This window comes from Periplaneta americana, chromosome 8 (genome assembly GCF_040183065.1).
Source record: "Periplaneta americana isolate PAMFEO1 chromosome 8, P.americana_PAMFEO1_priV1, whole genome shotgun sequence".
In the NCBI taxonomy this organism is placed as follows: Eukaryota; Metazoa; Arthropoda; class Insecta; order Blattodea; family Blattidae; genus Periplaneta; species Periplaneta americana.
The window spans coordinates 19,050,773-19,073,756 of record NC_091124.1 but is presented as its reverse complement, the minus strand read 5'-3'; the positions used below and the strand labels follow the sequence as shown (position 1 = coordinate 19,073,756).

Below are 22,984 nucleotides of genomic sequence, written 5' to 3'. Positions count from 1 at the left end.
TATGACTAGTCTTGAAGCGGTTGATTTCCAGTAATCTTTACACATGTACGGACTTAATCACATGTTGCTGGTAGTACTGCTTTGTCTATGTCGAGATAACGAAGTTTTGCTTTAGATCACGGCAATATTTGTGATATTTGAATTACAGTGAAACTCCTCCAATCCGGAACTCGCTAATTCGGAATTCGCCATAATTCGGGCAACACTTTGTTTGTTTTTTTTTTTTTTTTCCACAACACACTTGCAGATTAATATGCTACACATTAAAAATGTAAAGAGTGAAAAATGTGGTGATAAATTCAAATTATTAGTCCACACCTGTGGAGTAATGGTCAGCGCGTCTGGCCGCGAAACCAGGTGGTCCGGGTTCGATTCCCGGTCGGGGAAAGTTATCTGGTTGAGGTTTTTTCCGGGGTTTTCCCCCAACCCTATATGAGCAAATGCTGGGTAACTTTCGGTGTTGAACCCAGGGCTCATTTCACCGGCATTATCACCTTCATCTCATTCAGGTGCTAAATAACCTAAGATGTTTGTAAAGCGTCGTAAAATAACCTACTAAAATAAATAACAATTCAAATTATCCAACATAAGATTCATTGAGATAAATTAATTGAATTTCTATACTGTAACCTGAACTATCAGAAACTTTTGTCGTGCCTTAAGGTATTTATGACCCGTTTGAATAAAAATCTTCAATTATTGAGCAATCTTTTTCAACCTTTTACTGATTCATTGGTGAACCAATACTAAGTGTTCTGTAGGGAAAAATTAAAATAAATAAATAAATATATATATATATATATATATATATATATATATATACACAGAAACATTATTTTACAAAATAAATTTACATATTTTTTAATTCTAACTTCTTAATTAATTATTTTAAACTAATATTCTTGGATTCAGAACATTTCTAAATATGTGTTGAATGTTTGGAATCTCAGAAAGTTATGTCATATACATTTTGAACTATGATTTTTTTTTAATTTTAGCGAGGATGAATATTTTTTTTCAATATTTTTTATTTATTTCACAAAATGTTTTGTTATGCAGTTTTCTAAATTTTCTTTGGTTCAGAACACAGAAGATTTAATTTCCTTTAATTTGATATATGACACATCATTTAATATGCCTTTTTTGATGGGTGTTATTATTTCTATAAATTAAACAAATGCATAAAAATCAATAAATGGGAAAACGAGAAACAAACTTTGAATAGATAAAGAACATTGCCATCTTGTGGAAGAAATATTAACTTTATAGAGTGAGAAATACTTCTTCCAAACAAATAGCGCCAAATTTAACTTACTTGCCACAGAAAAAAACTCAATGACAGTCGTGCACTTGCAGACAGTAACTTCCGGTTGAAGGAATGACTGCTTCCTGTTAGAAAAATGCTAATAATGGACAGTTGAAGCAAGATATCATAAATAAACTAGTATATATATTTGTAAAGTAGAAATTACAAGGAATCACGAAATACAAAAGTTCGAAAACCCAAAATTTTGATCAAAACAGCCATTTTGAAGGGTCATGAATACCTTAAAAGAAAAGCGTTGCGATGTACATAAAGAACAGCAGTGCAAACAGACGCAGACAACATTTACTCTTCATTTAAATCAATGTCTGAAAATTCCTTAGCTAGTACTTCCTGTGCAGTAATTGATTTGGACTGAACAACTTCAAACACGTTATTTGTTTAATTAATGTTTTGTACATCTTGATTACACAACTTTTAACACTATATCACTTCGGAATATATAATTTCTTTCTTTCACTTGTTAAAACTAGGTTACCTTGTTGACTAGTTTCAGCCTGTTGTAGGATAACTTCAGAACTGGGTGATCCTGGTTTTCGTGCATTCTGATTATGCTTCCTGTGGGGGTGTGTTTGTGTAGTGTAATGTGGAGTCAAAAAGTGTGTGTGTTCTGAAGTTGAGTTGTGTGTTGAGGATTTCATGGGAATATGTTTTTGTGTGTCTGTATATTTCGTATTGTTCCACTGTGTGTAGTTTTTGGTTTTTTGGTTGAATATGTAGAATTTCTATGTCTGTATTTATGTTACTGTAGGTGTGGTTGGCGTTTGTGATGTGTTCTGCCTATTTGAAATTTTTTGTGATTTTGTTATGGCTGTGATTTGTTCTTTGTAACGTGTTTGAAATCATCTGTCTAAACTAAATAGGGCGTTGAGTGAAGTCTTTACAAACTCTGCGAAGTGACAGGACGTATTAAAAGGAACGAATCTTGTCAATGAATCCATATCAGATATACAGCACCTTGTGAGTAGGTACTAAGCAACTCGGAGTAACTTATACCAAGAATCCTAGTTTTTGTTTTTGGTGAGCTCGTTTCAGTTCACTGTTTTCGAATCGGTTGTCAATGAGCTCAGTTCTGTTTATTGTTTATTGTTTCTGGTGAAGTCAGTTCAGTTTATTCTTACAGAACTACTTGTTCAGTTTGGTTTATTATAGAATTGGTTGTTTGTGAGCTCAGTTTAGTCTATTCTTATAGAATTGCTTATTGGTGAGTTCAATTCCGTTTATTATAGAATTTGCTTTTGGTGAGGTCAGTTCAGTTTATTCTTACAGAACTTACTGACCAGCTGAGTTCAGTTTATTATTATAGAACTGGTTGTTGGTGAGCTCAGGTCAGAATTGATTGCTGGTGAGGTCAGTTCAGTTTATTCTTACAGAACTTGTTGGCCAGCTCAGTTTGGTTTATTATTATAGAATTGGTTGTTCGTGAATTCAGTTCTGTTTATTGTTACAGAATTGGTGGTGAGCTCATTTCAGTTTATTGTTATAGAATTGCTTATTGGTGAGCTCAGTTCAGTTTTTTTTATTATAGAACTGGTTGTTGGTGAGCTCAGTTCAGAATTGGTTTCTGGTGAGGTCAGTTCAGTTTATTCTTACAGAACTTTTTGTTCAGTTTGGTTTATTATTATAGAATAGGTTGTTCGTTTATTCTTACAGAACTTGTTGTTCAGTTTGGTTTATTATTATAGAATAGGTTGTTCGTTTATTCTTACAGAACTTGTTGTTCAGTTTGGTTTATTATTATAGAATTGGTTGTTCGTTTATTCTTACAGAACTTATTCAGTTTGGTTTATTATATTATAGAATTGGTTGTTCGTTTATTCTTACAGAACTTGTTGTTCAGTTTGGTTTATTATTATAGAATAGGTTGTTCGTTTATTCTTACAGAACTTGTTGTTCAGTTTGGTTTATTATTATAGAATTGGTTGTTCGTTTATTCTTACAGAACTTATTCAGTTTGGTTTATTATATTATAGAATTGGTTGTTCGTTTATTCTTACAGAACTTGTTGTTCAGTTTGGTTTATTATTATAGAATTGGTTGTTCGTTTATTCTTACAGAACTTGATATTCAGTTTGGTTTATTATTATAGAATTGGTTGTTCGTTTATTCTTACAGAACTTGTTGTTCAGTTTGGTTTATTATTATAGAATTGGTTGTTCGTTTATTCTTACAGAACTTGTTGTTCAGTTTGGTTTATTATTATAGAATTGGTTGTTCGTTTATTCTTACAGGACTTGATATTCAGTTTGGTTTATTATTATAGAATTGGTTGTTCGTTTATTCTTACAGAACTTGTTGTTCAGTTTGGTTTATTATTACAGAATTGGTTGTTCGTTTATTCTTACAGAACTTGATATTCAGTTTGGTTTATTATTATAGAATTGGTTGTTCGTTTATTCTTACAGAACTTGTTTTTCAGTTCTGTTTATTATTATAGAATTGGTTCTTGGTGTGCTCAGTTCAGTTTATTACGGAATTAGTTGTTGATAGAATCAGTTGACTTTATTGTTTAGAATTGGTCAGTAGTTAAGTCAATTATATTCATTGTTATAAAACAAGATTTTAGTGAGCACAGTTTAATCTGGTATTATAATTGGTTAATAAGCTTAGTTCAGTTAGTATAGAATTGATTGTTGAGTTCTTTTCAGTTTACTATATTATTGGTTGTTGGTGAGCTCCGTTCATTTTATTGTTATGAATTGGTCGTTGATGGATTTAGTTCTGTTCATTGTTATAGAATTGGTTTTTAGTGAGCTCAATTGGACCTGGTATTATAATTGATTAGTAAGCTTAATTCAGTTTATTGTTGTAGAATTGATGAGTTCGTGAGTTTTCTATATTATTGGTTGTTGGTGAGCTCGGTGCACTTTATTATTATTATTATTATTATTATTATTATTGTTATTAACCAAATCCAACCTTTATCCGTTAATTTTACTACAGAAAAAGGTATTAAAATTTGTTCAAAAAAGCAGAAAGATTACCCAACTGAATTATTGTTTAAACACTTCAAAGTTTTCAATATTAAACAAATGTATTATTTTATTTTATTAAAATATTTTCATAGAAATTTTAATAACTTTGAAAGGTATATACATAAACATAGAACTAAAAATATGAATTCTCTGCGTTTGTCTGAACCAAAATGTAAAATCAATGCAGCTTTTTATCATAGTATGAGTCAAGGTCCCAGATTGTTAAACAAAATTGTATTCCAATATTATTTTAACCACGAATCCTCTCCAAATTAATAAAAAAAAATATATTGGATTTATAGTTTGGGTTTAAACATATTAAACACTATTTAATCTGTATTCACTCTCAATTTTAATTTTATTTTTGTCTGTATTGGAATCCCCTCCTGAGCACGAGTCTTACACATTCAGGAGTGGGCTAGTTTATCTTTCATTGTATTTATTAACTTGTCTTCATCTCAAACTTACTAGCAATAAAATAAATTATTATTATTATTATTATTATTATTATTATTATTATTATTATTATTATTATTATTATTATCACTTTCTCTAGGAAGACGACTACATTAAAGTTCAACTATTCGCTATCGAATGCCGCCATAACCAGGAAGGACTGTATTAAGGATCTCGGTATATATCTTGATTCTGAATTGTACTTTCATGACCATGTTGTTCATTTATTTAATCATTCACTAAGAATGCTTGGTCTGATTAGGTCTATTACTTATTCCTTTTCCTCTCCTCATACACTACTTACATTATATTATGCTTTAGTAAGGTCTAAGTTAGAATATGCATCTGTTGCGTGGAACTCTGTTACTTCTACTGATTCAGCTAAACTAGAAAATATCCAAAGAAAATTCGTTTCTCTTTGTGCGTTCAGATACGTACCCAACTCCTCTTCTTTAAACTATGAACTATCTAGTAAATATTTTAACTGTATCAGTCTGTATTCGAGACGTCAGGATATTGATTACACTTTCTTTAATAATGCTATTAATGGTGTCATTGATTGTGATTCTTTTATACATAACACCTACCTTAGAATTCCCGTGAAAGGTTTTCGTGGTCAAAGAATTTTCTTCACTAAATTATTTAAATCCCTTTCTCCAGTAGCCAGGTGTATTAAAAGTGCTAATTTGCAAGATCAGATTCGATTTTACTTATGCATGATATATCCTTACTTGTTATTTAATATCTTTTATTATTTGTTAGATATTACCATTTATTTGTTGTATTTGGTGAGTGATTAATGTTGATTGATTGTATTTCATCTCACTGCCATTTTCTGTCATTCATTCTCATAATCATTTGTTCTGTTTTGTTTTCTTTTTATTTTGTGCTAAACTGTAAGTGGCTTTGTGCTGTTGTTTTGCACATTAATATTCGAAATAAATAAATTATTATTATTATTATTATTATTATTATTATTATTATTATTATTATTATTATTATTATAGAATTCGTTGTTGGTAAGCCGTGTTTAGTTTATTGTTATAGAGATGGTTGTCGGTATCGGGTGTGGGATGTTTTGTTTATAGCAATGATCGCCAAAAGCTGTGTCGCGACACATGCCCCTGCCTCCACTCAAGCGTAACCATTGCATCATACCCCCACCCTCTGTTTATAGCCTTCACCTCGATATAAGTGAAGACATCAGCAGCGGACGTATACATGTAATGTTACAAGTGTGTAGGATAATATGTTTCGATGTCTGTTCGAAAACAGATAATAAGCAAAAACTTAATTTTAAGGAGCATGGCAGGAAAGTATTTATTTTGTGCAGATGACAAAAATATGAGATAGGCCTACTCAATTTTTTGTAAAATTTTAAATGAAGTATAAGAGAACAATGTACGTTGTCATTATTCTTCTTGTTATGAAAACTACTACGCTCTTGCCTATAATTTGAACATTTCATTAATAAACGAACAATAAAAAGTATCGCCTACTATGTCTTAATCGGGGTAAAATATTTCGACGTTTTTTTTTTCGACGTATGTACTGTAATTTGAATATTTCATTAATAAATAAACAGTAAAAGGAATCGGCTTCTATGTCTTAACCGGAGTAAAATACTTCGACGTTTTCTTAAATATGTAGTGTAATTTACAACTTCGTAACCAGCCTGGTACGATTTTCTAATTTCAAATAGTACACGTTCTTTTCATGGTAAATAAGAAAATAGATTTATTTTATTTTATTAATAATACAAAAATAATGAATAGGAGGATAAAAAATTAACATGGAAAAAAGTGTATAGGCCTGTAGTTAATAAGTAGAAGAATATTATATTGCTTTTATTTTTTGGTCATAGTCCGTCTCTGCACTGTTATTCACTGCATTACCTGAGGAGATACCCACTCCACCCCTCTCCCTGCGATAGTAATGTGCGGGTTGCATTTCTAAAGGGTGCGTCAGAAAGAACGGATGAATTTCACATGGCAAGAAAATTGTAAGGATTTATCAAATCAAAAATTTATTGTTATCAAGATATTCACCAATACATGCAGTTTATTTATGGAAAACAACATAATCCATATGATGTCCTTCGCTTTCGATACAGGCATCGAGGCGTTTTCTGAAGTTCGCCATCACTTTCAGAGTCATAGCTGGTGGAATTGCCGCGATTTCTTCACGAATCGCCGTCTTCAGTTTGTCCAGTATATGTCATCGATGTTTACAAACTTACGCCTTCAAATGGTCCCAAAGAAGGAAGTCGCAAGGCGCGAGATCTAACCGTAGTCTCGGACAATCTCAGTGCAATAGCATGTTTGCGGGCTGATCTTTGAGGTGGCTGGAAAACCTAGTGTCTGTCTCCACATTTGCAGGTGTACACGCGCTCCGTGTTCGTCCAGGTGTTTTCTTCTTTAATGTTGAACCTGTGATACGAAATGAAGCCACCCACCGCAAAATTGTATTCCGAGTTGGAATCCTAGCGTGACATCCGATATCGAAATGGTCCTGAGTGGCGATCACAGACTCTTCATTTTTCAAAAATGTCTCTACGATGAAAGCACGTTGTACACCAGACCAACACCATGTTATCAACTGAAACTGCATTCTCTGGCTGACCCAACAGTCGTGGTCCCCCTCACTCTATCCCTTCCCTCGCTGCGTATCGATAGTTTGAAATCCATCCGTTCTTTTTGACGCACCCTTTATTATGTCACAATTTCGTGGTGTTTGGCAACCACTGGTTTATAGTATAGATGTGGAAGCCGGTGTAGTCTATTTAGTTCATTATTTTCAAACTGATTGTTAGTATTTTGTTTATTGTTCTTGAGTGTTGATGGTCGGTGTGTTTTATTTCGTTCCTGTAGCCTAGTAATAGGGAGATGTTCAACATCTGTCTGAGCAACTTCTCGCACTGCATTAGTAGCAGTTTTGCTTTTCATTACATCTGTAAACAGGCCAACAACCAGCAAATGGGATTGGACACAAATTCGGAAGCACAGCGTAGGGCTTAACGAGATGCATTAACCTATTGTTCGCCAGAACGACACCCCGCGCTGGCTGCAGCGTTCCCGGGGAAAACTGATTCACGTCCAATTCCCAGAACTCTAAATTAGTTTTCCCTAGGGAAAGTGAGGGACAGCGGTCCTGATACCAGGGACGGGTTCAACCGTTGCTACAGCCTGTATTATGTAGCAAAACATATTCATTAATTTACGTCATGAAATGACGCTTGTCAGCTGCGGGCAGAGAGCTTTTGGTAGTGGTGGCTGCTCAGTGGCGAGTTTCGTGTCACTCCTACATCACATTTTGACATTTTTACTTTCCCGTAATTGTATGGCGTACAAAGTGAAAGTATTATATTTTTAAAAATCTATCGATATTTTCAGGGAACTACGTGGTTTCAGTGTGGCTCATATTGTAAAGTGATTTTGGAAATGCCATTTCTCTGTACTTGTAGCGATTTGTCCTGAACTGTTGGCTAGACTATTTTCATATTCGGTATCTACGCCAATCTCTCCTGGGACAGTGCTCGTGGAGCATAACAATTGAGGGATGCTCTGCAATAACAATGTATGTGCAAGAAGTGGGTGTTTGGCAATAAGTAAAAGTAACATTGTTTTCATTAACAAATCTGCGTTTTTGAATTAGTATTATTGATAGTTTATATGTATAAGTATCATATATTGAATAATTTCGAGGGAAAAATTGTTCCGGAGCCGGGTATCGAACCCGGGACCTTTGGTTTAAAGTACCAACGCTCTACTACTGAGCTACACGGGAACTCTAACTGAACTCTAATTGGATCGGTGTCGGTTAGAGTTCCCGGGTAGCTCAGTGGTAGAGCGTTGGTACGTTAAACCAAAGGGCCCGGGTTCGATACCCGGCTCCGGAACAATTTTTCCCTCGAAATTATTCAAATCAACTTCACAGGGAGTTATACCTGAAATCTTGATTTGCAGTATCATATATTATTCGTCAAAATCTCGTTACTGAATTTGTTATTTTGATACATTGTGGCGAGGTATGTGTACAGTAGTGGCAAAAAAACCGGACCGACGGAATAATCAGTCCCCCCGAAATGAGCCACTGCGCATGCCACGCCCGCATTCACAAGATAGCGAGTAATCTATTGAAATTGTTGTAGTTTCGACTGCTGACGTAGCCCATTTCGAAAGCCATTAGAAAATAAGTTGGTAAAATTCATGTTCTGGGAATAATAAGTTAATTAAGTAGTAAAATATCGCTGCAATTGAAAAGTATTGGGAATAAATTTGAATAAGGAACAAAAAAAGGTTTCCTTCCCAGGCAGGATTCGAACCACGAAAGTCTTAGTTACCAGTCTATCGTGCTATCACTGTGAACACGGCTCTGAAATCAGCTACAAGGGTCAGTCCTGTTTTTTTTTGCCACTACTATACATACTTTGTTATACCAGAGCACCCCTCAATTTTAGTAAATGATAGTGGGTCATTGGCAATCGACAACAGACAATGATGGTTGACTCAATGCGCTATTGCAATAGTAAAATACTAGCTTCGCATTCCAGAGGTCTTGGATTCCTATTCCGGAGTAATCAATCTGTTAATGGGTTTCAATGGTTTCCTCTTAGTTCAGTAACAGAAGAGAACACACTAATAGCCGCAGCCGGGATTTTATGTAAATATGAGAAATATTTACTTGTATTTAAATATGTAGCCAAAATTGACGAAATACTTACAATCTTACAAATTGTTTTTAAGGAATCCAGAGGTTCATTGCCGTCCTCGCATAAGCCCGCCATCGGTCTCTTTCGTGAGAAACATTAATCCAGTCTCCATGCAGCATCATATACCACCTTCCTAAAATCCATTTTAATATTATCCTCCCATGTGCGTCTTGGTTTCCTCAAAGGTCTTTTTCCCTCCGGCCTCCCGACTAACACTCTATATGCATTTCTGGATTCACCCATAAGTGCAACATGCTCTGCCCATCTCAAACGTCTGGATTTAATGTTCCTAATTATGTCAGGTGAAGAATACAATGCGTGCAGTTCTGCGTTGTGTAACTTTCTCCATTCTCCTGTAACTTTATCCCGCTTAGCCTCAAATATTTTCCTAAGCACCTTATTCTCAAACACCCTTAACCTATGTTCCTCTCTCAGAGTGAGAGTCCAAGTTTCACAACCATACAGAAGAACCGGTAATATAACTGTTTTATAAATTGTAACTTTCAGATTTTTGGACAGCAGACTGGATGATAAGAGCTTCTCAACCGAATAATAACACGCATTTCCCATATTTATTCTGCGTTTAATTTCCTCCCGAGTGTCATTTATATTTGTTACTGTTGCTCCAAGATATTTGAATTTTTCCACCTCTTCGAAGGATAAATTTCCAATTTTTATATTTCCATTTCGTACAATATTCTGGTCACGAGACATAATCATATACTTTGTCTTTTCGGGATTTACTTCCAAACCGATCGCTTTACTTGCTTCAAGTAAAATTTCCGTGTTTTCCCTAATCGTTTGTGGATTTTCTCTTAACATATTCACGTCATCCGCATAGACAAGAAGCTGATGTAACCCGTTCAATTCCAAACCCTGCCTGTTATCCTGAACTTTCCTAATGGCATATTCTAAAGCGAAGTTAAAATAATAATAATAATAATAATAATAATAATAATAATAATAAACAATTTAAAATTGTAAACAAATATAATAATGACTCCTCCTTGACAAAATTCTGCTTACGTCTCTGCAACTCTGTAATAATAAACTAAAGCATACCTATAGCCAGTTCAATACAATAATAAAGTATTCTTAGTTCACCTGTAATATTAAACTGAATGTTCTCCGAGACTGCATCTGGAGGTAATTTTTTCTTTCCAACAACTGTACCTTGTTCTTGTATGAGAGAGACAAAATATTAGGAAATAAGAACAGACTTGGTAATCGGAGATTGCAGCACTCCAGTGTTTATAGCCCCAGCTCAGATCCTTGCCGCAGAGTTTCTGTACAGCCCATTACAGATTCTTCCCACACTCCAGCATTCCACGCGCGTTACGAGTTAATTCTCAGCTGTCTTGTGCATACATAAGCTGTTATATACTACCCTACAGTACCAACACTGGGTGTATACTTCTTCTGAACTTTATAAATCAGTAAAAATGTTACCGGCTCTTTTGGATCACTGGACCTACAGATTTCTGTAATGTTGGTTGATCGTTTTCCACTAACGTACGTCGGATTGACACTTGCATCCATATCATATGTGGGTTATCCAGTGTTGTTGTAAGGCAGTGGCCGGCAGAAGCTGCAGTTATGACGTAAGAGCCAGTCAGGCCTCAAGAGCTTGGAAGAGCGAGCAGTTGAGTCGTATTACTGTTATCACGCACCAGCGCAGTGGCGTCGGTGCAGCAGTGATAAGACAGTTCTTGGAGATAAATTGATGGAATCACATTCCTGTATTTTGCTAGAGAATAACTACTCTGCAACATTCTTGGCAAATTCCCCGTCATTAAAAGAACGCATGTTCTTTGCAATGGCTAGTGAAATCCTATATCTTAAGCATTAAGTTTACCATTGATTCACTGACAGTGTGTTCCCTAGCTTCACTTAACAATTTATCTTTCAATTGCTGCACCAGTATTTGTCGATATTCTCCCCCATATTTGTCATGATAATTTGTGTGGCATACAGAATAATGGCATTCTAATATTGAATTTCTTTACATGCTGAAACAGCTTGCCACAAATCAAACACTTCGCAATTCCTCCATACTCCATAACACAGTTTGATCTCGACAAAGCATTTCGCTTGGGCACGGTAGTAACACAAAGTGATGGTGTGTTTCAAAAGTTGAAATATACTTTGCATACTCCTCACCAAGTTAGGATCTACATAGTTCAATCTGTATATTGTGTAGGAAAATGTCTGTTAAAAACACTTGAACTCTTTCAAGTTTCCGAGTAGACAAAGTGTTGTAGTGCTGCTTAAATTATTTATTTCTATATTTGTATATTTATAGCAGTTTCGGAGCCTCATTTACATAATGCGAACGCTTCTGCAGCTGGCTATATTATGAATTTCATATTATTATAAGTATATTAAATTTGATTACAAACCAAAATATTTTGTTACATTGATTTATCACGGATGTACAGTTTTGTTTTCGTACAAATGTATTGTAATTGTACTGTTCCCATACTACCTCAGACGAATGGATCGCGCTCTGTCATTGCATAGGCGCCGTACCACCACTGTTCAGTTGAACCTTCTCTCCTCGCTGTGCTCAGTATGCAGAGTTTCCCGAGCAAAGAGCGTGGCGGCTCCGTGGTATGACGTCACAGAGCACGGAACATGCCGGTCACTATTGTAAGGAGTCTCTTAAATTACATCAGCAAATTTTGGGATCGAGTAGGTAAGTCTTTTTAAAACACTTTCTGTTAAGGAAGAAACTGACTGCAGTGTATTGGGTTCTTACTGCTAATTTAACACCACTGAAGTGTTTTTCTTTTCTTTTTTATTGTTTTGTTTGTGTTTTTTTAGTTATTTAATGACGCTTTATCAACTACGAGGTTATTTAGCGTCGATGAGATTGGTGATAGTGAGATGGTATTTGGCGAGATGAGGCCGAGGATTCGCCATAGATTACTTGGCATTGACCTTACGTTGGGGAAAACCTCGAAAAAAGCCCAACCAGGTAATCAGCCCAAGCGGGGATCGAACCCGCGCCCGAGTGCAACTTCAGACCGGCAGGCAAGCACCTTAACCGACTGAGCCACGCCGGTGGCTTTTTGTTTGTGTTTCTCTTACTTTTTGGTCAAATGAATACCTGTAACATGAATGATTTGTTATTAAATTTATTAATTCATTTTGAAATAACTGATTACCTCGTCCTGTGAGATCACCCAATTAGTGACATAAAACCTTGTTGCACTGAAATGATACATCGCTGTCCATTTGCTCCTTAACGAAAAGTGTTTCAGAAAAAAAAAATCATCTATCCGGTCTCAAAATTTGTAGGTCTAGTTTAGCGACACACTGTAGTCTATAGATTATCGTTGTATCAAATTATCAACTACAAAGTTATCTATGGTCTGTCCCAGGAATCTGTAAAGAGACTTGGCGCATATGAGTGCGGAGCCTATCTGTGCCGAGTGTATTGCGGGTAGCATCAGCTCGAAGCCGCTAAGGGGTAAGATGCTCGTGGTAGTGTGTTCAGATAGAAATGATCCCCTTCTGCATGCGACTGGTATAGTCGCGACGCTGACTCCTCCTCTTCGCTTACGTTTTAGGAAGTCAAGGCTCTATAAAGTTTAGGTAGGTAGTATCGTTCGCCATTTTTGTTCTTTCGTTGCCGAGCTACCAGACGAGGGATCTATTTGCCACACCGTTAAACATTATCATGTCGTAGCTCCTATGATAATAAATCAAACGCACTGTAATTGAGCAAATAATTGAGCGGCAAATAACGTCCTCGTGTGATTTCTGCGAACGCCAACGAAAGAGCCAAAATGTCGGGCGATTATATGTTAAGTATTTATCCAGCCTTAGGAAATGCTTTACACCTTCATCAGCGAATCACAAGACGCACACGTTTAAATGTAGCCGACCTGCAACGTGATTGGCTGCCGAAAATTAGAGCGACGGGACTATAGCTTCGTTCAACCAATGTCTCCGCCCAGAGCGGTCATTGGTCCTGCCCTCCCACATACCACTTGCGTAGAGGTCTTTTTTTAGTATTTATACTCTACAGATTCCTGGACGGACCGTAGTGTTCGTGGAATTGGTGGTAGCGAGATGGTATTTGCCGAGATGCGCCGAGGGTTCGCCATGACATTACCTGACATTCGCCTTACAGTTGGGAGAAATTCTGAAAGGAACGCAACAATGTAAACAGCAAGTGGGATACGAACCTACGACAGAATTAGAAGACAAACGCGTTGTACGCCGGTGGCTCACGCTATAGTCGTCGTGTCGCTGTTATTTCCGGTGTGACTCCTCCCCTTTGCTTACGTCTTAGGAAGTGAAGGCTCTATAAAGTCTAGGTAGTTAGTATCGTTCGCCATTTTTGTTCTTTCGTTGCCGAGCTACCAGATGAGGAATGTATTTGCTTCACCGTTGAACATTATCATGATAATAAATCAAACGCACTGTAATTGAGCAAATAATTGAGCGGCAAATAACGTCCTCGTGTGATTTCTGCGAACGCCAACGAAAGAGCCAAAATGGCGGGCGATTATATGTTAAGTATTTATCCAGCCTTAGGAAATGCTTTACATCTTCATCAGCGAATCACAAGACGCACACGTTTAAATGTAGGCGACCTGCAACGTGATTGGCTGCCGGAAATTAGAGCGACGGGACTATAGCTTCGTTCAACCAATGTCTCCGCCCAGAGCGGTCATTGGTTCTGCCCTCCCACATACCACTTGCGTAGAGGTCTTTTTTTCGTATTTATACTCTACAGAGTCCTGGACGGACCGTAGTGTTCGTGGAATTGGTGGTAGCGAGATGGTATTTGCCGAGATGCGCCGAGGGTTCGCCACGACATTACCTGACATTCGCCTTACAGTTGGGAGAAATTCTGAAAGGAACTCAACAATATAAACAACAAGTGGGATACGAACCTACGACAGAATTAGAAGACAAACGCGTTGTGCGCCGGTGGCTCACGCTAGATGACGAAATATGAAAATAAATAACATTTTTCACTGTTTGGCAAGCCATTGTGCGGCAGCTTGTCGTTCCTCCTCGTACGATGTGGGATCCTTGTAACGCCAGCACAGTGTTTTGCGAGAAATTCTTCTCCGTTGACGCATTAGCCATGTAGCTCATTTTTGTCGCCGGTTTTACTGCTCAGCAAGCTGTCTGATCCGTGACTCTCACATCAGCTGTGTGTCTGATAAATTAGCGCTCTGCCTGCACAACACATTATTACGCACTTCTTGTCGTTTTTCGTTTGTTTCTTACTGCGGAATTCGCTTGTTCAGATTTTTATTAAATTTTAACTGGGCGATGCCGAATTTTTGTAACAAGATGCGGGTTCAAGATATGGGCAACTAAGAGAGCTTCAAAATCTTAATTCCTTCTGTCCCTCCTAATATTTGTTCATCAGTTTACCTTTTTTTTTTCTTTCTTTGCTTACTCATTGTTTCCGCTTCCTTTCTTTCTACTTTTAACGTTCAACGTTTCTTCTTTATTTTCTGTGTTCCTGTATTTGCTCGTCCATTACTTCATCTCTTCCGTTCGCTTTTTCTTCCTCCTCGTCTTCATTCTAGTTTTCTTTATTATTTTTATTTGTTTTATATTTTCTCATAACATGAAAATATTTATTTACTTATTTATTCATCTATTGAGTATATTGAATATCGTACAGTCAGTGAACACATATTTGTGCAGTTGGCAAAGTCAAATAATACATATAAAATAAATAACAGAGACATAAAATTATATCAGAAACACTCAACAACATTAACATCAATAAACTCATTGATATCATAAAAGGGTTTGTTGATCAACGAACCAGAGACAAGTCTGTTAAAAGACTTCTTTCCAGATCGGAAACATATGTCGGAAATTTATTTGCAATTTTTAAAGACATAATACAATAATTATTCATTGTTTTTGTTAGCCTACATTTAGGTAAGTCAAAAAGGTCACGGTTTCTGGTATTGTATAGGTGAACATCATTCCTATGTGTCAACATTTGTGAATTATCTTTGACAAAATTTAGGGCTTGATAAATATACAGTCATGTTACAGTCACTATTCTTTCATTCACAAATAACGGTCTACAATGTGACTCCATTGATGAATTTTGTCGCCCTCGGTAGCACAGTTGGTAGAGCGCTGGGCTTCTGTGCTCGAGGTTGCGAGTTCGATTCCGACCGAGGTCGATGGCATTTAAGTGTGTTTAAATGCGACAGGTTCATGTCAGTAGATTTACTGGCATGTAAAAGAACTCCTGCGGAACAAAATTCCAGCACACCGGCGACGCTGATATAAGCTCTGCAGTTGCGAGCATCGTTAAACAAACCATATTTTTTTTACAGACACACAACACACACACATATAGTATGTATATATATACACATACATACATAGATATAGATATAAATCGGTGGCTAAGAAGTGGTGATATAAGACTATCGTATCTACAAACAACATTATTACTTGTATTTAGATTAACTACATTATTATTATTATTATTATTATTATTATTATTATTATTATTATTATTGTCATTATTATTATTATTAATAATATTATTAAATGATGGTAATGATATACAGGATGATTCACGATATTTACCATCACTTACGGAGCTTATTTCCGAAAACATTCTGAGCGAAAAAATGTTATATAAACTTTTGTCCTAATCTCAATATTTTTAGAGTTACACTAATTTGAAGTTGTTTGTAAAATACGTTTTTTTCTTTAGTTTTAAGGGTGAAAAATATATTGCAAATAGAGAATGAACTATTCAGAAGTATCATTTCTTTAATTGAAGCTAAAAATGTATTTTTGATTGCTTCGTACAGATTTTGTTTTCCAATTTGTAACTAAAAATTACATCATTATTACGCACTTATGACAAAAATTGTTACAAATCTTTACTTTAGGAAATTGATTCTTTACAGTTTAATTATGCATCCTCATGTACAGTCTTGAAGAATTTACAAGAGCGGCATGATTTGTAACAATTGTTGTGACAAATACGCAAGAAAATGTAATTTTGTAGTTAAAAATTGGAAAAAGAAATCTGTACGGAGCAACTATGGAATTCACAACACATTTTTAGCTTCAGAATAAAGAAGTGATACTTCTGAATAGTTCATTCTTTATCTCCATTCATTCATTCATTCATTCATTCATTCATTCATTCATTCATTCATTCATTCATTCATTCATTCATTCATTCATTCATTCATTCATTCATTCATTCATTCATTTTATTCAATAGATCTTACATGAGCAATGAAGCTTTAAGATGTGGAACAAGTCAAAATTTTACAATATTACAATTACAATTTTTACAAATTTTAAAGTTTTACAATTTAGTAATTTTCTACAATTTTGTGCAATTTTTTACAATACTTTGGCGAGATGTAGTGAGATGAGGTGAGGTCCGAGGAAGCGCCAAAATATTACCCGGCATTTGCCTTTTGGTTGGGGAAAACCTCGGAAAAACCCAACCAGGTAATCACATCAAAGGGGTTGATGCCGAGGACTCGCCATAATTCTTTTACCCTTAAACTTACTTACTTACTTACTTACAAATGGCTTTTAAGGAACCCGAAGGTTCATTGCCGCCCTCACATAAGCCCGCCATCGGTCCCTAACCTGTGCAAGATTAATCCAGTCTCTATCATCATATCCCACCTCCCTCAAATCCATTTTAATATTATCCTCCCATCTACGTCTCGGCCTCCCTAAAGGTCTTTTTCCCTCCGGTCTCCCAACTAACACTCTATATGCATTTCTGGATTCGCCCATACGTGCTACATGCCCTGCCCATCTCAAACGTCTGGATTTAATGTTTCTATTTATGTCAGATGAAGAATACAATGTGTGCAGTTCTGCGTTGTGTAACTTTCTCCATTCTCCTGTAACTTCATCCCGCTTAGCCCCAAATATTTTCCTAAGCACCTTATTCTCAAACACCCTTAACCTATGTTCCTCTCTCAGAGTGAGAGTCGAAGTTTCACAACCATACAGAAGAACCGGTAATATAACTGTTTTATAAATTCTAATTTTCAGATTTTTGGACAGCAGACTGGATGATAAGAGCTTCTCAACTGAATAATAACACGCATTTCCCATATTTATTCTGCGTTTAATTTCCTCCCGAGTGTCATTTTACTGTTGCTCCAAGATATTTGAATTTTTCCACCTCTTCGAAGGATAAATCTCCTATTTTTATATTTCCATTTCGTACAATATTCTGGTCACGAGACATAATCATATACTTTGTCTTTTCGGGATTTACTTCCAAACCGATCGCTTTACTTGCTTCAAGTAACATTTCCGTGTTTTCCCTAATCGTTTGTGTATTTTCTCCTAACATATTCACGTCATCCGCATAGACAAGAAGCTGATGTAACCCGTTCAATTCCAAACCCTGCCTGTTATCCTGAACTTTCCTAATGGCATATTCTAAAGCGAAGTTAAAAAGTAAAGGTGATAGTGCATCTCCCTGCTTTAGCCCGCAGTGAATTGGAAAACTACTAAAGAATAATTGTATTTTACACACGACTTCAAATTAGTGTAACTCTGAAAATATTGAGATTAGGACAAATGTTTATATTACATTTTTTGCTCAGAACATCTTCAGAAATAAGCTCCGTAAGTGACGGTAAATCATCGTGGATCACTCTGTATAATGCTGTGAATTGTCGTAGATAATGGGGAAGAACTCCCTCCCTCTCCATTAGTGCTAATCACTCGGTGTGTCTCGATGGTATCTCACTCCGTTTGGTAGAACCGGTTCCCTCGAACTTTCATTCATTACTGCTCCGTAGCAGGTGCAGGTGATCCCTCATGCGCCGCGGTGCACTCCAGATAGCAGGTGTTGCTGCAATCATTGATATACCGCCACGTGCACAATCACTTCCCTTTTCAAGCTCAGCGGCGTGCGACCACTCAAACCATTTCCGCCACCAGTGACGTACGACTTTTTACGATTAGTTGCCCATGATTTCGCGGTCAATGGTGTACAACCATTTCTACCGTTACAGTCTTACTAATAACCCGTGTATAGTTTTTATACGAGACATATGCAAGGTTGAGACAGAAAACGTTACTAATAAACCGTGAATAAGCTATGGGCCTATAAACAGGCTGTAACTATACAATGGGAATTGCTTTGCAGTAGTTATATACACGAAACCCCTTGTTTAAGCGTTGTATATAGCGAAAAAATGGCCGCCCCTCTAACAGCTGTTCGTATCGACTGTCATTTTATGATGATGGTTCCCTCTAACCACAGAAGAACAAACCAAAGATCATAGAATTATTATAATAACACAGTCTACTATATACAGTCGCGAAGCTCAATATGTAGTAAAAATGCAAACATGGGTAGTTGCCCACCACTAGGATCGCTACTATCGCCTCATCATCGCAGATCTCTCTCCTAGCAGCCGACAAAATATGTTATACTTTCGTTGTCGTGTTCTTTTGGAAAAATTAACACCTTCCTTCCATTATTGAAATATTTAATGCATAAAGTTAATTTATTATTTTAATGAAGTATATTAAATTCCACCATAAACTCGAAGATACCTGCAAGAAATAAGTTAATATAATTTTTGTTTGTGCAAAACGAACTGAAATTTACTATAATAGCTTCACTCATTCAAGATTATAGCGATAATTAACTATGAAACCAATAAATATTAATTTGCATTTCTCTTTACAACAATAATAATGGAAATATGAATTAATGGAGTAACTTACGTGTACCGGTACTTGTAGTGTAGGCTTACGTAGTTAACAAAGTGGGATGAGGTTAAGCAATAATAATCACACCAGAATTGGAAATAAAACGTGATCAATAAATTTTATTGAAACAGACTTTTTCTATGTCTCTAGTAAAGCAACAAATAAAAATAACAACAAAATTAACAGCTATAATTAAAAACATATCCTTTGAAGAAAAAAGTAGGCCTAAGCAATAATAATCCCATCAGAATTCAAAATAAAACGTGATCAATACATTTCATTAAAACAAACTTCATTTTTCTATGTCTTTAGTAATATAGCACATAAAAATAATAACAAAATTAATAGCTACAATTAAAAATATATCCTCTGAAAAAAAAGTAGACCTAACTTTTATTTCTCTGGAAATTTAGCAGCCTAAGTGACAGAACTTTAACCGGTATCTAATGTCCTTTCGGTTAGACTGAAACATTTCATTGTGAAATTTAAGGATATAATGTATTCTAACAGTCACAAAGAACTTCAAATTAACAGTTTTGTTCTGCACGGCATTCTTGTGGAAACCCAGGAACCTTTCTGAATCTTTCGGAAATCGGAAAAAGGATAAGAGTTTAATAAGGCCTCTTTCTCTTACTGTTGCTACAATTTATAGCACTACAAACGTCTCCTCCTTGTCCCATATTATTATTCCAATTATTATATTTTAGCAATTTACGTTTTCATTATAACCAATAACGAACATTTCACAAGCATCAATGTGAAAAACGCAACGAGCTAGCACTCGGTAGAAATACGACACAGTCCAAAGTCGACCATGGACAGTCTATTGTTTCTAGTTGCTAACCGCTTGGAGCGCTTTATCACGAGATTTGCAAAAAAACACCTCAAGCTTCGCGACTGTATATAATAGACTGTGATAATAATATTGCTGTAGCTTGTACTCTTTGACCAAAATGTAGTGTGGTAATCGATTAGAGCCATTGTACTATCGATATTTAACACGCCACACTAGAGCGCTCTACCGGATGCAATAGAGAACCTCAGATATTCTATTACCTTTCGTAAGGAAGTAATGACGAAACTATGACGTATCTGTGTAACAGTTATACTGTTATACACGAAGTATGTAGAGATTATTAGTAAGGAATTTACACACGACTTATAAACAAGCTACTCATTGTATAAGACAGTTAAACGTCTGTATATAGAGTTTTTATTAGTCAGACCGTTACAGTACTGTGCTCCAACCACGAGAAAGTCTCCAGGGAATGAAGGGAAGGGGGCTGATGCTGTGAATGAATGTTGATGTCATAACATGTCATAAGGTCACACACGTGGATACTCTTATCTCTATTGGCTAGCTCTCACAGCACAAACCATAACATTGATACAGACATATTGATACTACCCTAGTTACAAAATTAGATCACAGTTAATCTCCTGGGGCCCGTTTCACAATCCTTACAAATTACAAATTAACAATTTACAAATAACAAGTAAAAGATTACAAATGCTTGTAAATTGTGTTTGACAATGCTATTTTATTAGTTTGTAAAGTCTGACGAACTTTACAAAATCAGCTAAAGAAATTTTCAAATACGCATTATTGGTTACACAATATCGCCAACGACAGTTTACAAAAATCGCTAAGGAGCAGAGCTAAAGTCGCTGTATTTTTACTACTATCGATACATATGTTTATATTTTGTACTAAAATAGATTATTCTAAGCTTGCTGATTCATATTTCACCAACAGAAAATATAAAGTATTGTTAAAAAATTAAAAGTATTTAGATTTTTATATATTGGCGACAATGGAGTTTCATGTCACGTGATTGGTCGAGTATACCAATACGTCTATTACTTAAATGACCAAAGTTAGCACAAAATTCAGTCAAATAAGTAAATAACAGATTTGGTCTACGTACAAATATGCAATTGATAAAATAATTACGATGTCTAAACACAAAATCATTGTGTTGATCCATCAGTATTTATTAATGTTTCATCCTTAACCTCATAAACATTGAATAATTTCGAGGGAAAAATTGTTCCGGAGCCAGGTATCGAACCCGGGACCTTTGGTTTGACGTACCAACGCTCTACCACTGAGCTACCCGGGAACTCTAACCGACACCGATCCAATTTTTCCCTCTATATCCATAGACCTCAAAGTGGGCTGACAACCGTCAAGCAACCAACTTCGAGTGCACACTAACTCCGTGTGACTTAAATTGTGGTTTTCTGTTAACGAACAGTGACGTGTATTATGCAAATCAAGATTTCAGGTATAACTCCCTGTAAAGTTGATTTGAATAATTTCGAGGGAAAAATTGTTCCGGAGCCGGGTATCGAACCCGGGACCTTTGGTTTGACGTACCAACGCTCTACCACTGAGCTACCCGGGAACTCTAACCGACACCGATCTAATTTCGATACCCGGCTCCGGAACAATTTTTCCCTCGAAATTATTCAAATCAACTTTACAGGGAGTTATACCTGAAATCTTGATTTGCATAATACACGTCACTGTTCGTTAACAGAAAACCACAATTTAAGTCACACGGAGTTAGTGTGCACTCGAAGTTGGTTGCTTGATGGTTGTCAGCCCACTTTGAGGTCTGTGGATGTAGAGGGAAAAATTGGATCGGTGTCGGTTAGAGTTCCCGGGTAGCTCAGTGGTAGAGCGTTGGTACGTCAAACCAAAGGTCCCGGGTTCGATACCCGGCTCCGGAACAATTTTTCCCTCGAAATTATTCAAATCAACTTTACAGGGAGTTATACCTGAAATCTTGATTTGCATAATACACGTCACTGTTCGTTAACAGAAAACCACAATTTAAGTCACACGGAGTTAGTGTGCACTCGAAGTTGGTTGCTTGACGGTTGTCAGCCCACTTTGAGGTCTGTGGATATAGAGGGAAAAATTGGATCGGTGTCGGTTAGAGTTCCCGGGTAGCTCAGTGGTAGAGCGTTGGTACGTCAAACCAAAGGTCCTGGGTTCGATACCCGGCTCCGGAACAATTTTTCCCTCGAAATTATTCAAATCAACTTTACAGGGAGTTATACCTGAAATCTTGATTTGCCTCATAAACATTAGTCAGCTCATCGGCAGCATAAAAATTCTGTGCTATAGTAAATAACATTTTGGTGATCAAAAACCTGCCCCGAATTTAACTCTTTTAACAACATCAACTACTCTGTGCGCACTTTTGCACACTGATATCTTAGAAATTCCGTGCTTATCTGCTAACCCACGGAATTGACTGCCTCCAATGCAAAACAATACAGTTCTCGCTTTGAGGTTAGGGAATCACTTTTCTCTTTTGGATGTTGGATATATGATGTCCCATATCTTGTAGGAGAGATTCCAGCGAAACGGGACTCGAAACGACTTCAGAATACTGCTAAGTAGTGTCGCTATTGCATTATTGAATTATTTATTTTTGGTGCAGGGAACTTCTTTATTAAGTGCGAGTATTTATTGAATACTGTCTTCGTATATAAATACTTACGCGGTATTCTGAAGTATAGCGTGGGACTCATTCGAAACCTTTCATTAAATTTATACAATGATACGAACGTGTTATTAATTCTTGCCCGGAGAATTTTACGCAAGTTATACGTCTTCGTTTGATTAGGCCTAAATTCAATATCTTCGTCTGAGTCATTAGAACTCCTTAATAACATCAAAACTGCTTTAGTTTAATTCTTAATTTTATCCAGTGACTCAAAAATTAATTTAATGAGTATTTCTTTATTGTATTTATTCATAATTTGTTGCAATATCAAACT

General features: G+C 36.1%; 1 protein-coding gene and 5 non-coding genes across 12 annotated transcripts in view; 3 read left to right on the top strand and 3 right to left on the bottom strand.

Moving 5' to 3' along the window:
• Positions 1-22,984, top strand: part of pyd (zonula occludens-like protein polychaetoid) — a 793,103-nt gene that overhangs the window by 420,268 nt on the left and 349,851 nt on the right. The window lies entirely within an intron of this gene.
• TRNAK-UUU (transfer RNA lysine (anticodon UUU)) lies at positions 8,470-8,541 on the bottom strand. The gene has a single exon. It is a non-coding gene; the product is annotated as a tRNA-Lys (tRNA).
• On the bottom strand, positions 21,241-21,312 carry TRNAD-GUC (transfer RNA aspartic acid (anticodon GUC)). The gene has a single exon. It is a non-coding gene; the product is annotated as a tRNA-Asp (tRNA).
• Positions 21,526-21,597, bottom strand: TRNAD-GUC (transfer RNA aspartic acid (anticodon GUC)). Its single transcript has one exon. It is a non-coding gene; the product is annotated as a tRNA-Asp (tRNA).
• Positions 21,854-21,925, top strand: TRNAD-GUC (transfer RNA aspartic acid (anticodon GUC)). Its single transcript has one exon. It is a non-coding gene; the product is annotated as a tRNA-Asp (tRNA).
• TRNAD-GUC (transfer RNA aspartic acid (anticodon GUC)) lies at positions 22,139-22,210 on the top strand. Its single transcript has one exon. It is a non-coding gene; the product is annotated as a tRNA-Asp (tRNA).